The sequence below is a fragment of the Cherax quadricarinatus genome, chromosome 1, assembly GCF_038502225.1.
Source record: "Cherax quadricarinatus isolate ZL_2023a chromosome 1, ASM3850222v1, whole genome shotgun sequence".
Lineage (NCBI taxonomy): Eukaryota > Metazoa > Arthropoda > Malacostraca > Decapoda > Parastacidae > Cherax > Cherax quadricarinatus.
The window spans coordinates 93,194,383-93,206,575 of NC_091292.1; the positions used below are offsets into that span (position 1 = coordinate 93,194,383).

The following is a 12,193-nucleotide window of genomic DNA, read 5'->3' on the forward strand; positions in this document are numbered from 1 at the left end:
GGTGAAATGAGGAATGGGTAGAGCTGGTCCCAGGAAGGTTTGGAGGGAAGGAGTTAAAAGTGGTTTTTGAGTACAAGAGGCTTGAACAATTAGGAAGCTTATGTAGGTGTGATAGATCAGAGTGGATACAAGCAAGGTAACATTTATAGCGGGATTCAGTGAAGGGGTTAGCCAGACTTAAGTACCGGATGTAGGAAGTACAGTGCCTGCACTGTGTACATTTATTATTAAGTCTTTGCTACTTGTAATTAAGAATTAAATATTTTGTAAAGTAAATGCATATGTTTGTACTTTATTATATTATGAAGTAAATATCAACTGCAAATAGTGTAACACTGTTTGCGTTTACAGTAATTAGTCTTGCTATTTGGAAGTTTAATTACATAACATTTTGCCTTTTTTTTTTTTTATAAATACATTCTTTGCACTCATTGTTGGGTGGCACTGTTATTTTTACTATCAGTGCACTCATCATTACGTGCCACCCACCCCTATCAGTCTGTTACATTGAGGGTTTCCTGATACTGCACATAGCATTTTATGTTCATGAGTGTACATTTACAGTGACCTGTGCAAAAAAACTTTGATGTATGAAACTAATAATATATAATTGTATAAAAATATTACCCTAGCATTTTAATAGTAAAAAAAGCTTTAACTACACAAATGCACATAGTCACAACCATCGTTAATAATTGATGGCGCCTGTTTTTGTACTTCATTCCATCTGTTGATCAGTTTGGATTGTGTTTATATTAGTGCCCCTACAGTTTTTTTATTTTTTATATTACAGTGGAACGTTGGTTTTCGTTTGCCCTGGTTTTTGTCGAATTCGGTTTTCAACGACTTTTTTCATCAAAATTTTGTCCCGGTTTTCGTTCATCACCTCGGTTTTCATTGAGTTGACAATAGTCTGCCATACTGAACGTGTCCACCCCCACCCACACAAAGCATCCCACGCGTTCTGAGGCAGTCTGGCTTTGTTTCTCGTTAGTAGAGGGTGGTAGTGATGATGGTAGTGGTTGTGATGGTGGTAGAGGGTGGTAGTGATTGTGGTAGAGGATGATAGTAATGGTGGTAGAGATAACCTCTCCTCCCTTTCCCTTCCTCGCCATCTTCCATACGCCAACAAGAGTCTTCAATAAAGGTAAAAGTGATGTTAAATGTTTATCCATTTCATTAGTCCTTTATATTTATTTCTCATTGTTTTCTATATGTAAAACTATAATTATTCTCTATAAAATGTATTTTTTGTTAATCTTTTGGGTGTCTGGACCGGATTAATTTGATTTACATTATTTCTTATGGGAAATATTCCTTCAGTTTTTGTCGAATTTGGTTTTCTTCAGACTTTCTGGAACAAATTAAATGACAAAAACCGAGGTTCCACTGTAATTTTTACTGGAGTATATAAGACATTTTATTAATGACATATTGCAACTACAGGTATATAAATATAATTAGGTAGTGCATGCCTGGAGCTTAGAAAACTGTAAATGAAACTGCAGCCAATTTTTGAATTGAATGACCCAGACAAGTTTGGCACTTAAAATGAAGCACGTATGTATGTATGTATGTGTGTACATGTATGTATGTATACAGCATGGCATATTAAAGAACAGCATCCTCTTCCCAAGTGTTCTGTATTACTTCATAGTCTTGAAAGAGATTTGATGATACATTTTCATATAGTCCCTTGCCATCCCATGGCACTGGTTCAGCATCCATCGCAGGATCATCTTCGCTTGTTGCTCTCCACCACTGCTCACTGTGTGTGCTGTATAGTGCTGCGGGGAAAAAAAATAAGTTACTCGTCTACTTATTAGAGCTTATGTTCAAGATGATATTTTTGGATTCCAGTATCTCCAGCATAATCCAGAGGAAGGTTTGTAATTTTAGTGGATAGCTTTTTCCATTACAACTTTGTACTATACTGGTATTCAGCAGTATCTCTTCATTGTAGTATTTTGATAAAAATATTTAAAGAAAGTGCTATACACTGCAGCATGTGTTTACTGCTGATGCAGCTTGGGGCTTTAGCAAATCCAGTAGGGCCCTGCTTTACGGCATTTTGCCTTACAGCATTCCGCTAAAACAGTGATGTCAAATTATGACCAAAATTTGCTATACGGCAAGCGATCTTTCAAATACGGTGCGCCCCACCCTGTTTGTTTACATTCTCAGTGACCACATCTAATATGTCAGGAAACTTTTCAAAATTTCAAGTGTTTTAAAGTTATTGCGTATTTTATATGTACTCTGATAATTATACTTATGTGTACCTGTACCTCAATATACTTAAACACTGTGCTGGTGTGCAGGTACACATTAAAATCGTTAAGTCTCTCTACTCATGACGCCAATAATACATAATAATAATCACTCTTGGGCACATTAAATGTCTTACTTTACATTAATATAGGCATTTTCATTAATCCATCAATGATATTTTCCTCAAAATTATATATGAAACCCATTACATAGCATATAAACATGATGCATATACTCACAGAATAAAAACTGACGTACAGTGGAACCTCAAAATTCGAACGTATCACATATCGAATTTTTCAAAAATAGAACCCTTTTTTCGAACCAACTTTGTCCCTATTATCGAATGCGCCCCTATTTTCGGACCACAGGGTACGGACCTGTCCACCAGCCCACTCTGTCCGCGTCCCCGCACAGGCGCCGTGAGCCAGTCTGGCTTTGTTTATGCTTGAGTGAACACTAACCAGTGCTCTCATTCAAACATTTTACGATTATTTAATTGTGTTTAGTGCTTGTGGGACTGTGAAATAAGCTACCATGGGCCCAAAGAAACTTGCTAGTGGTACCCCTGAGGTAAAGAAAATGAGAAACACCATAGATGTGAAGAAGAAAATAATAAAGAAGTATGAGAGTGGTGTGAGACTTGTTGAGCTTGCCAGGATGTACAGAGGACTGTGGACAATTATTTTGTGAGACAGAAACAGAGGACTGTAGGCAGTTATTTTGTGAGACAGGGGTCCAGTGACTCTCAAGCTGGTCCTTAGTGGCATTAAAAGACAGAAGAGAAGTAACCCAGAGAGGACTTTGATACCTGAAGTCCTCATGGAGGGAGATTCTCCTTCCAAATACTAACCCCAACTCCCTCTCTCCTCCTCCCTATCTTCCAGATGCCATCACCAATCTTCAATAAAGGTAAGGAAAAATTTTATTTTATATTTATATACATAATTGAACACTATAGTATTTGTTGTGTGTAGGTAGTAGGTTGGTAGACAGCAACCATCCAGGGAGGTACTACCGTCCTGCCAAGTGAATGTAAAACAAAAGCCTGTAATTGTTTTACATGATGGTAGGATTGCTGGTTTCTTTTGTCTGTCTCATAAATATGCAAGATTACAGGTATGTCTTGCTACTTCTACTTACACTTAGGTCACACTACACATACATGTACACGTTTATTTATACACACTCATCTGAGTTTTCTTTGATTTTATCTTAATAGTTCTTGGTCTTATTACTTTTCCTTTTATATCCATGGGGAAGTGGAATAAGAATCTTTCCTCCGTAAGCCATGCGTGTTGTAAAAGTCAACTAAAATGCCGGGAACAATGGGCTAGTAACCCCTTTTCCTGTAAAGATTACTAAAAAGAATAAGAAGAAGAAAATTGTCAAAGTGGGAAGTCTGAATGTGCGTGGATGTTGTGCAAATGATAAGAAAGAGATGATTGTGGATGTTATGAATGAGAAGAAGCTGGATGTCCTGGCTTTAAGTGAAACGAAGCTGAAGGGGGTGGGAGAGTTTCAATGGAGAGGAATAAATGGGATTAGGTCAGGGGTTTCAAATAGAGTTAGAGCTAAAGAAGGAGTAGCAATAATGTTGAAGGATAAGCTATGGCAGGAAAAGAGAGACTATAAATGTATTAATTCAAGGATTATGTGGAGTAAAATAAAGATTGGATGTGAAAAGTGGGTTATAGTAAGTGTGTATGCACCTGGAGAAGAAAGAAGTGTAGAGGAGAGAGAGAGATTTTGGGAAATGTTGAGTGAATGCGTGGGGAGTTTTGAATCAAGTGTGAGAGTAATGGTGGTTGGGGATTTCAATGCTAAAGTGGGTAAAAATGTTATGGAGGGAGTAGTAGGTAAATTTGGGGTGCCAGGGGTAAATGTAAATGGGGAGCCTTTAATTGAGCTATGTGTAGAAAGAGATTTGGTAATAAGTAATACATATTTTATGAAAAAGAGGATAAATAAATATACAAGGTATGATGTAGCACGTAATGAAAGTAGTTTGTTAGATTATGTATTGGTGGATAAAAGGTTGATGGGTAGGCTCCAGGATGTACATGTTTATAGAGGGGCAACTGATATATCGGATCATTATTTAGTTGTAGCTACAGTTAGAGTAAGAGGTAGATGGGAAAAGAGGAAGGTGGCAACAACAAGTAAGAGGGAGGTGAAAGTGTATAAACTAAGGGAGGAGGAAGTTCGGGGGAGATATAAGCGACTGTTGGCAGAAAGGTGGGCTAGTGCAAAGGTGAGTAGTGCGGGGGTTGAAGAGGGTTGGAATAGTTTTAAAAATGCAGTATTAGAATGTGGGGCAGAAGTTTGTGGTTATAGGAGGGTGGAGGCAGGTGGAAAGAGGAGTGATTGGTGGAATGATGAAGTAAAGGGTGTGATAAAAGAGAAAAAGGTAGCTTATGAGAGGTTTTTACAAAGCAGAAGTGTTATAAGAAAAGCAGAGAATATGGACAGTAAAAGAAAGGTGAAGAGAGTGGTGAAAGAGTGCAAAAGGAGAGCAGATGATAGAGTGGGAGAGGCACTGTCAAGAAATTTTAATGAAAATAAGAAAAAATTTTGGAGTGAGTTAAACAAGTTAAGAAAGCCTAGGGAAAGTATGGATTTGTCAGTTAAAAACAGAGTAGGGGAGTTAGTAGATGGGGAGAGGGAGGTATTAGGTAGATGGCGAGAATATTTTGAGGAACTTTTAAATGTTGAGGAAGAAAGGGAGGTGGTAATTTCATGCACTGGTCAGGGAGGTATACCATCTTTTAGGAGTGAAGAAGAGCAGAATGTAAGTGTGGCGGGAGGTACGTGAGGCATTACGTAGAATGAAAGGGGGTAAAGCAGCTGCAACTGATGGGATCATGACAGAAATGTTAAAAGCAGGGGGGGATATAGTGTTGGAGTGGTTGGTACTTTTGTTTAATAAATGTATGAAAGAGGGGAAGGTACGTAGGGATTGGCGGAGAGCATGTATAGTTCCTTTATATAAAGGGAAAGGGGACAAAAGAGATTGTAAAAATTATAGAGGAATAAGTTTATTGAGTATACCAGGAAAAGTGTATGGTAGGGTTATAATTGAAAGAATTAGAGGTAAGACAGAATGTAGGATTGCAGATGAGCAAGGAGGTTTCAGAGTGGGTAGGGGATGTGTAGATCAAGTGTTTACATTGAAGCATATATGTGAACAGTATTTAGATAAAGGTAGGGAAGTTTTTATTGCATTTATGGATTTAGAAAAGGCATATGATAGAGTGGATAGAGGAGCAATGTGGCAGATGTTGCAAGTATATGGAATAGGTGGTAAGTTACTAAATGCTGTAAAGAGTTTTTATGAGGATAGTGAGGCTCAGGTTAGGGTGTGTAGAAGAGAGGGAGACTACTTCCCAGTAAAAGTAGGTCTTAGACAGGGATGTGTAATGTCACCATGGTTGTTTAATATATTTATAGATGGGGTTGTAAAAGAAGTAAATGCTAGGGTGTTCGGGAGAGGGGTGGGATTAAATTATGGGGAATCAAATTCAAAATGGGAATTGACAGAGTTACTTTTTGCTGATGATACTGTGCTTACGGGAGATTGTAAAGAAAAATTGCAAAGGTTAGTGGATGAATTTGGGAATGTATGTAAAGGTAGAAAGTTGAAAGTGAGCATAGAAAAGAGTAAGGTGATGAGGGTATCAAATGATTTAGATAAAGAAAAATTGGATATCAAATTGGGAAGGAGGAGTATGGAAGAAGTAAATATTTTCAGATACTTGGGAGTTGACATGTCGGCGGATGGATTTATGAAGGATGAGGTTAATCATAGAATTGATGAGGGAAAAAAGGTGAGTGGTGCATTGAGGTATATGTGGAGTCAAAAAACGTTATCTATGGAGGCAAAGAAGGGAATGTATGAAAGTATAGTAGTACCAACACTCTTATATGGGTGTGAAGCTTGGGTGGTAAATGCAGCAGCGAGGAGACAGTTGGAGGCAGTGGAGATGTCCTGTCTAAGGGCAATGTGTGGTGTAAATATTATGCAGAAAATTTGGAGTGTGGAAATTAGGAAAAGGTGTGGAGTTAATAAAAGTATTAGTCAGAGGGCAGAAGAGGGGTTGTTGAGGTGGTTTGGTCATTTAGAGAGAATGGATCAAAGTAGAATGACATGGAAAGCATATAAATCTATAGGGGAAGGAAGGCGAGGTAGGGGTCGTCCTCGAAAGGGTTGGAGAGAGGGGGTAAAGGTGGTTTTGTGGGCAAGGGGCTTGGACTTCCAGCAAGCGTGCGTGAGCGTGTTAGATAGGAGTGAATGGAGACGAATGGTACTTGGGACCTGACGATCTGTTGGAATGTGAACAGGGTAATATTTAGTGAAGGGATTCAGGGAAACCGGTTATTTTCATATAGTCCTGGAAATGGGAAGTACAATGCCTGCACTTTAAAGGAGGGGTTTGGGATATTGGCAGTTTGGAGGGATATGTTGTGTATCTTTGTACGTATATGCTTCTAAACTGTTGTATTCTGAGCACCTCTGCAAAAACAGTGATTATGTGTGAGTAGGTAGTAGATTATGTGTGATTATGTGTGAGTAGGTAGTCGGTAGGTGTAGCCCAGGCGGGCTACACCTACCGACTACCTGCACTGACTTCCTACAAATAAATACTACTCGCCTCTCTTCCTACATTAAGACTACACATATTTTAAGGTAAATAATGAGTGTACTGTATATCTTAGCTCTCTGGGCTGTTTTAAATATCGTATATTAAGTATGAGATGGGGAGCCAGGGCTACCTACACCTGACTTCCTACAAATAAGTACTACTCACCTCTCGCCCAACATTAAGATTACAAATACTTTAAGATAAGTAATGAGTGTACTGTGTATGTATTTTACTTTTTGTGTTTTTTAATGGCTACTTTATTACTAACTTAATATAATTTAGTGTAAACTTGTTGTCTGGCATTTATATGCATTTATAAATGGGAAAAATGGCGTTCTGCTTTCCAGCGATAGCCTGGAACCTAACCTGCTGTATAAGTGGGCCCTACTGTACCAACAAGAACCATCTTATCTATTAATATTGGAATGCTCAAGGTTTAAAGGCTGCAAATGACTCTTACACTTCTTGTGGGTAATGCTGCACCTAGAGTTTAAGCCTAAGCCTATGTTAACCCATCAGTGATTTCCATGGTTGTAATATTACACTCCCAGAAATTTAGATGATAGTGTAACTAGCAAAACAAATGGATTGAAGACATTTCTAGCAAGTTGCTGCAACTTGACCAATCGTAAACTGCATCATTAAGTGTGCAGTAAACCAAGTACATCCATCTCTTGTATGGTCACTCAACAGGAGCTCTCAGAGACACAAACTTCATAGAATCAAACCATAGTGAAAATTAAAAAATCAAAATCAAAAACTGAACAAAAAAATGTAGAAAAGCAAAGATGAGCAGGTAAAGGAGTTGTGGTACTGAAAACAACAGAAAAGAAACACATTTTGAAACAAAGAAATTTGTGAGGTGAGTATAAAAATGTGTGCCAGCCAAAGTCCCTTGTTTGCTTCTTGTGTACCAGTCAAGGTCATGTTTGTAATAAAGTTGGTAGAATTACCGACAATATGTAAAGTAAAAGGACACAAGTGCAACTAATGTGACATTTTATTGTGGCAATGTTTCGCTCCTGGAGAGCGAAACGTTGCCACAATAAAATGTCACATTAGTTGCACTTGTGTCCTTTTACTTTACAAGGTCATGTTTGTTTCTAGTGTACCAGCCAAGGTCATGTTTGCTTCAAGTGTAGTAGTCAAGGTCTTTGCTTCTTGTATGCCAGTCAAGGTATTTGTTTGCTCCTGGTTTGTGCCAGTTAAGGTCTTTGCTTTGTGTGTACAGTATTCCAGTCAAGATCTTCGTTTACTTCTAGTCTGACAGTCAAAGGTTCATGTTTGCCTACTGTAGAAAAGTAAAAAGCTTTATGGTGGGCAGAGGGAGGGCCAGACAGGGCAAACCCATGGAGGTCATATAACACCTGGGGAATGAGAAACATTCAGGTTCAGTTTAAGAAAGCAGAGGATCAGCCCCAGTTTCTTAGAGTGGGAGCCCCTCATGGGACACCTTGATTCTCCCTTATTTCCTGCTGTTGTGTGTACATTTTTTTTGCTATATACATATTCTATATTAAATAATTGAAGAGATAGGCATTTGTAAAACACGATTTTATAAAAGAAATGAGTAATAATGTATTTCACTTACTTGTTTGATGTGTCATCCTGTTTGGTACATAAATTTCTTCTTCGTCCAACACCCATTTATGCATGTCTTCATTATATTCGTAATCAGTGATAGCACTTTTTAACCCATTAATTTTTGTGTACAGTTGCTGGCTCAAATTACTGTCATTCAGAAGCTGATTTGCATCTGCTTCATAGTTTACAAAGTTTGAAAAGGTGCAGAGGAAGAGAGAGATTCTCTGGTAGTTAGATGTGAGCATTCCAATCTGAAATTGACTAGAAGTTATTGGGTTTAGAATTAGATATAGTTTATGTAATGGAAGTTTTGCATTCATATTGCCATTGGAAAAATAAAAGCTGAATATTGTGCAAAGAATTACATACAGTATGACTCATTTTCATATAGTCGGACTTGAGTCCTGGAAATGGGAAGTACAATGCCTGCACTTTAAAGGAGGGGTTTGGGATATTGGCAGTTTGGAGGGATATGTTGTGTATCTTTATACGTATATGCTTCTAAACTGTTGTATTCTGAGCACCTCTGCAAAAACAGTGATAATGTGTGAGTGTGGTGAAAGTGTTGAATGATGATGAAAGTATTTTCTTTTTGGGGATTTTCTTTCTTTTTTGGGTCACCCTGCCTCGGTGGGAGACGGCCAACTTGTTGAAAAAAAAAAAAAAATATGAATATATTATACAATTCACTGTACAGGTCTCCCTCAACATTCACATTTTCAACTTTCACGGGCTTCACACATTCGCGAATTCCCAACCACCAAATTCCCAGCCACCAAATTCCCAGCCGCCAAATCATATTTAAGTTTCCCGCCACCTGCAAGTCCCTACTACCCTCCCTCCGACCCCTGCAACTGGCAGCCAGCCCTCTCACCACTCAGTGTGGTGAGTGTTTTGTTTATTCACTATTTGCTATTAAACTACAGTATAAATAATGTAAACCCATTCATGACTGCATATTGGAATGGCTATTCGAACAGGTATTAGACGGTGACATCATGCGTTTACTCTTTAACACTGCAAAGAATTAAACATTTCTGCTACAGCTAATAATAACAATAGTAGTAGTAATAATAATAATAATAATAATAATAATAATAATAATAATAATAAATATGATATAATTGAAGAAGGAAATTGTACAAAAATACGAGAGAGTGGTTGACACATCGTCAGTGTGACTTTGTTTATGCTGGAGTGAACATTAGTCTCCCTGCTCTTCCAAACATTTCACAATAATTCATTGTGTTTGGTGCTTGTAGATTGAGTGTGACTGGAGTGGTAGAGGCAGTGATTGAGGCAATGGTATTTAATAACATACATGTTAATAATAATACATGTTATTAATAATATGTACTATTATTATTTATAACATATATGTTATTAAATACATACATGTTAATAATAATACATGTTATTAATAATAACATGTACTATTATTATTTATAACATATATGTTATTAAATACCACTGCCTCAACCGCTGAATTATTGTGAAATGTTTGGAAGAGCAGGGAGACTAACGTTCACTCCAGCTTAAACAAAGTCACACTGACGATGTGTCAACCACTCCCTCGTATTTTTGTACGATTTCCTTCTTCAATTATATCGTATTTATTATTATTATTATTATTATTATTATTATTATTATTATTATTATTAGCAAATGTTCGATTCTTTGCAGTGTTCAAGAGTAAACACATGATGTCACCGTCTAATAGCCGTTCCAATATGCAGTCATGGATGAGTTTACATTATTTATTCTGTAGTTTAATAGCAAATAATGAACAAACAAAACACTCACCACACTGAGTGGTGGGAGGGCTGGCTGCCAGTTGTGGGGGTCGGAGGGAGGGTAGTAGGGACTCGCAGTGGTGGAGTCTGTGTTATTTAATAACATACATGTTGTTAACATACATGTTATTAAATAACATACGTTATTAAAGCATAACATGTAAATATTTAGTACAATTTACGACGTTTTTATGTATTTTATGATTATTCATGGTTCAACAAGTTAAGGAAGCAGTATTGTAATATATTTCCCTACAATATATTGGGGCACCAAACATTCACGGTTTTTCAACATTCGCGAGGCTCTTGATCCCCTAACCCTCGCGAATGTTGAGGGAGACCTGTATATGTGAAAAATCTTCACTATTTTTATTGAAATTAAACTGCATGATGAGAAATCTGTGCCACTAAGACTAAATATCCAGAGTGCTATACAATAGATTACCAAATAAAATATTTATAATTTTTTTTTTTTCAACAAATGGACTTTACATTAGAATATATATATATGGAGTTGCATCCTTAAAACCACATCAGTAAACGAATTCGTTGCTAAGTGAGGGGCATACTATAATGGTAGTGGGTTTGTGTCAACCATCTTTCATAATGTTTCAGTGTCACCTTTGCACCATATACAACAATTCTAGTATATTTTTAAATGTTTATACAGTAGTGTACTGTATATTGTAATAAACAGAACAGAGGAAATAAGCTCTAATATACATTATTTAGGTATGCATACTAGTCAGAGATCCCATCATAAGTCTGAGTTGTCAGTAAATAAGTATGTTGCTAAGTGGTCATTTAGAGAGAGAATGGATCAAAGTAGAATGACTTGGAGAGCGTATAAATCTGTAGGGGAAGGAAGGTGGGGTAGGGGTCATCCTCAAAAAGGTTGGAGGGAGGGGGTAAAGGAGGTTTTGTGGGCAAGGGGCTGGGACTTTCAGCAAGCATGTGTGAGCTTGTTAGATAGGGGTGAAAGGAGACGAATGGTTCTTGGGATCTGATGAGCTGTTGGAGTGTGAGCAGGGTAATATTTTTTGAAGGGATTCAGGGAAACAGGTTAGCCAGACTTTAGCCCTGGAAATGGGAAGTAGATCTATGTTCGCTCGCGTAGCTCTCCGAACGTAGATGTATGTTTTTTTACATGCTTTCAAATGGGGAAAATCAAGGTCGGAGTGCTACATGCTTAAACGTAGATCAATGTATGGACAGTTTAACCTTTTCAGGGTTTCCAACATACTAGTACGGTTTACACACCAGGGTTATTGACGTACTAGTACGCATAAATTCTAGTGAGCGCCTTCAAATCTAGTGAGAGAAAGTTGGTAGGCCTAAATATGAAAGAATGGGTCTATATGGTCAGTGTGCACAGTATAAAAAAAATCCTGCAGCACACAGTGTGTATTGAGAAAAAAAAACTTTGACCGTGTTTTTGGTTTAAAACAGCAACTTTGCACTGTATTTTCTTTTTATTTATTTATTTATTTAGTAATTTTAGCATACATACAGAGGTACAAAAAAAAATACAGGTAAGAGCAGCATGCCAAAGCCACTTATATGCATAGCATTACGGGCTGGCTTAAAATTAACTTAAGATTAACTAAGTAATGATGAAATCAGTGATAAAACATTATTGTAAACAGATAACTATAAAGCACAAATGAGTATTACAAAGACAGGTCATATGGTTGCATGCATTGCTGTACATTCAGTCGAATGGAGTATTCTGTTAGGTAGTGTATTTAAAAAAAATAACAAAGTTAGATTGGGTCCTAGGTTTAACATTTGTGTGATATAATTGTGAGTAACATTTAGGATATACAATTTATAAGGTTCAGTTATTCAGTATTTATTTGGTTTTGAGTGAGTAAGTGATCTTTGAGAAGAGACTTGAATTTA

General features: G+C 37.3%; 1 long non-coding RNA gene across 1 annotated transcript in view; it reads right to left on the bottom strand.

Moving 5' to 3' along the window:
* Positions 1–280: 280 nt before the first annotated feature.
* The window catches only part of LOC138852603 (uncharacterized), a 34,662-nt gene continuing 22,749 nt past the window's right edge, over positions 281–12,193 (bottom strand). Inside the window, exons 2-3 of the long non-coding RNA XR_011391907.1 lie at positions 8,506–8,759; positions 281–1,787 (exon numbers count right to left, since the gene is read on the bottom strand). This is a non-coding gene — a long non-coding RNA (uncharacterized lncRNA). The remainder of the gene's footprint in view (positions 1,788–8,505; positions 8,760–12,193) is intronic.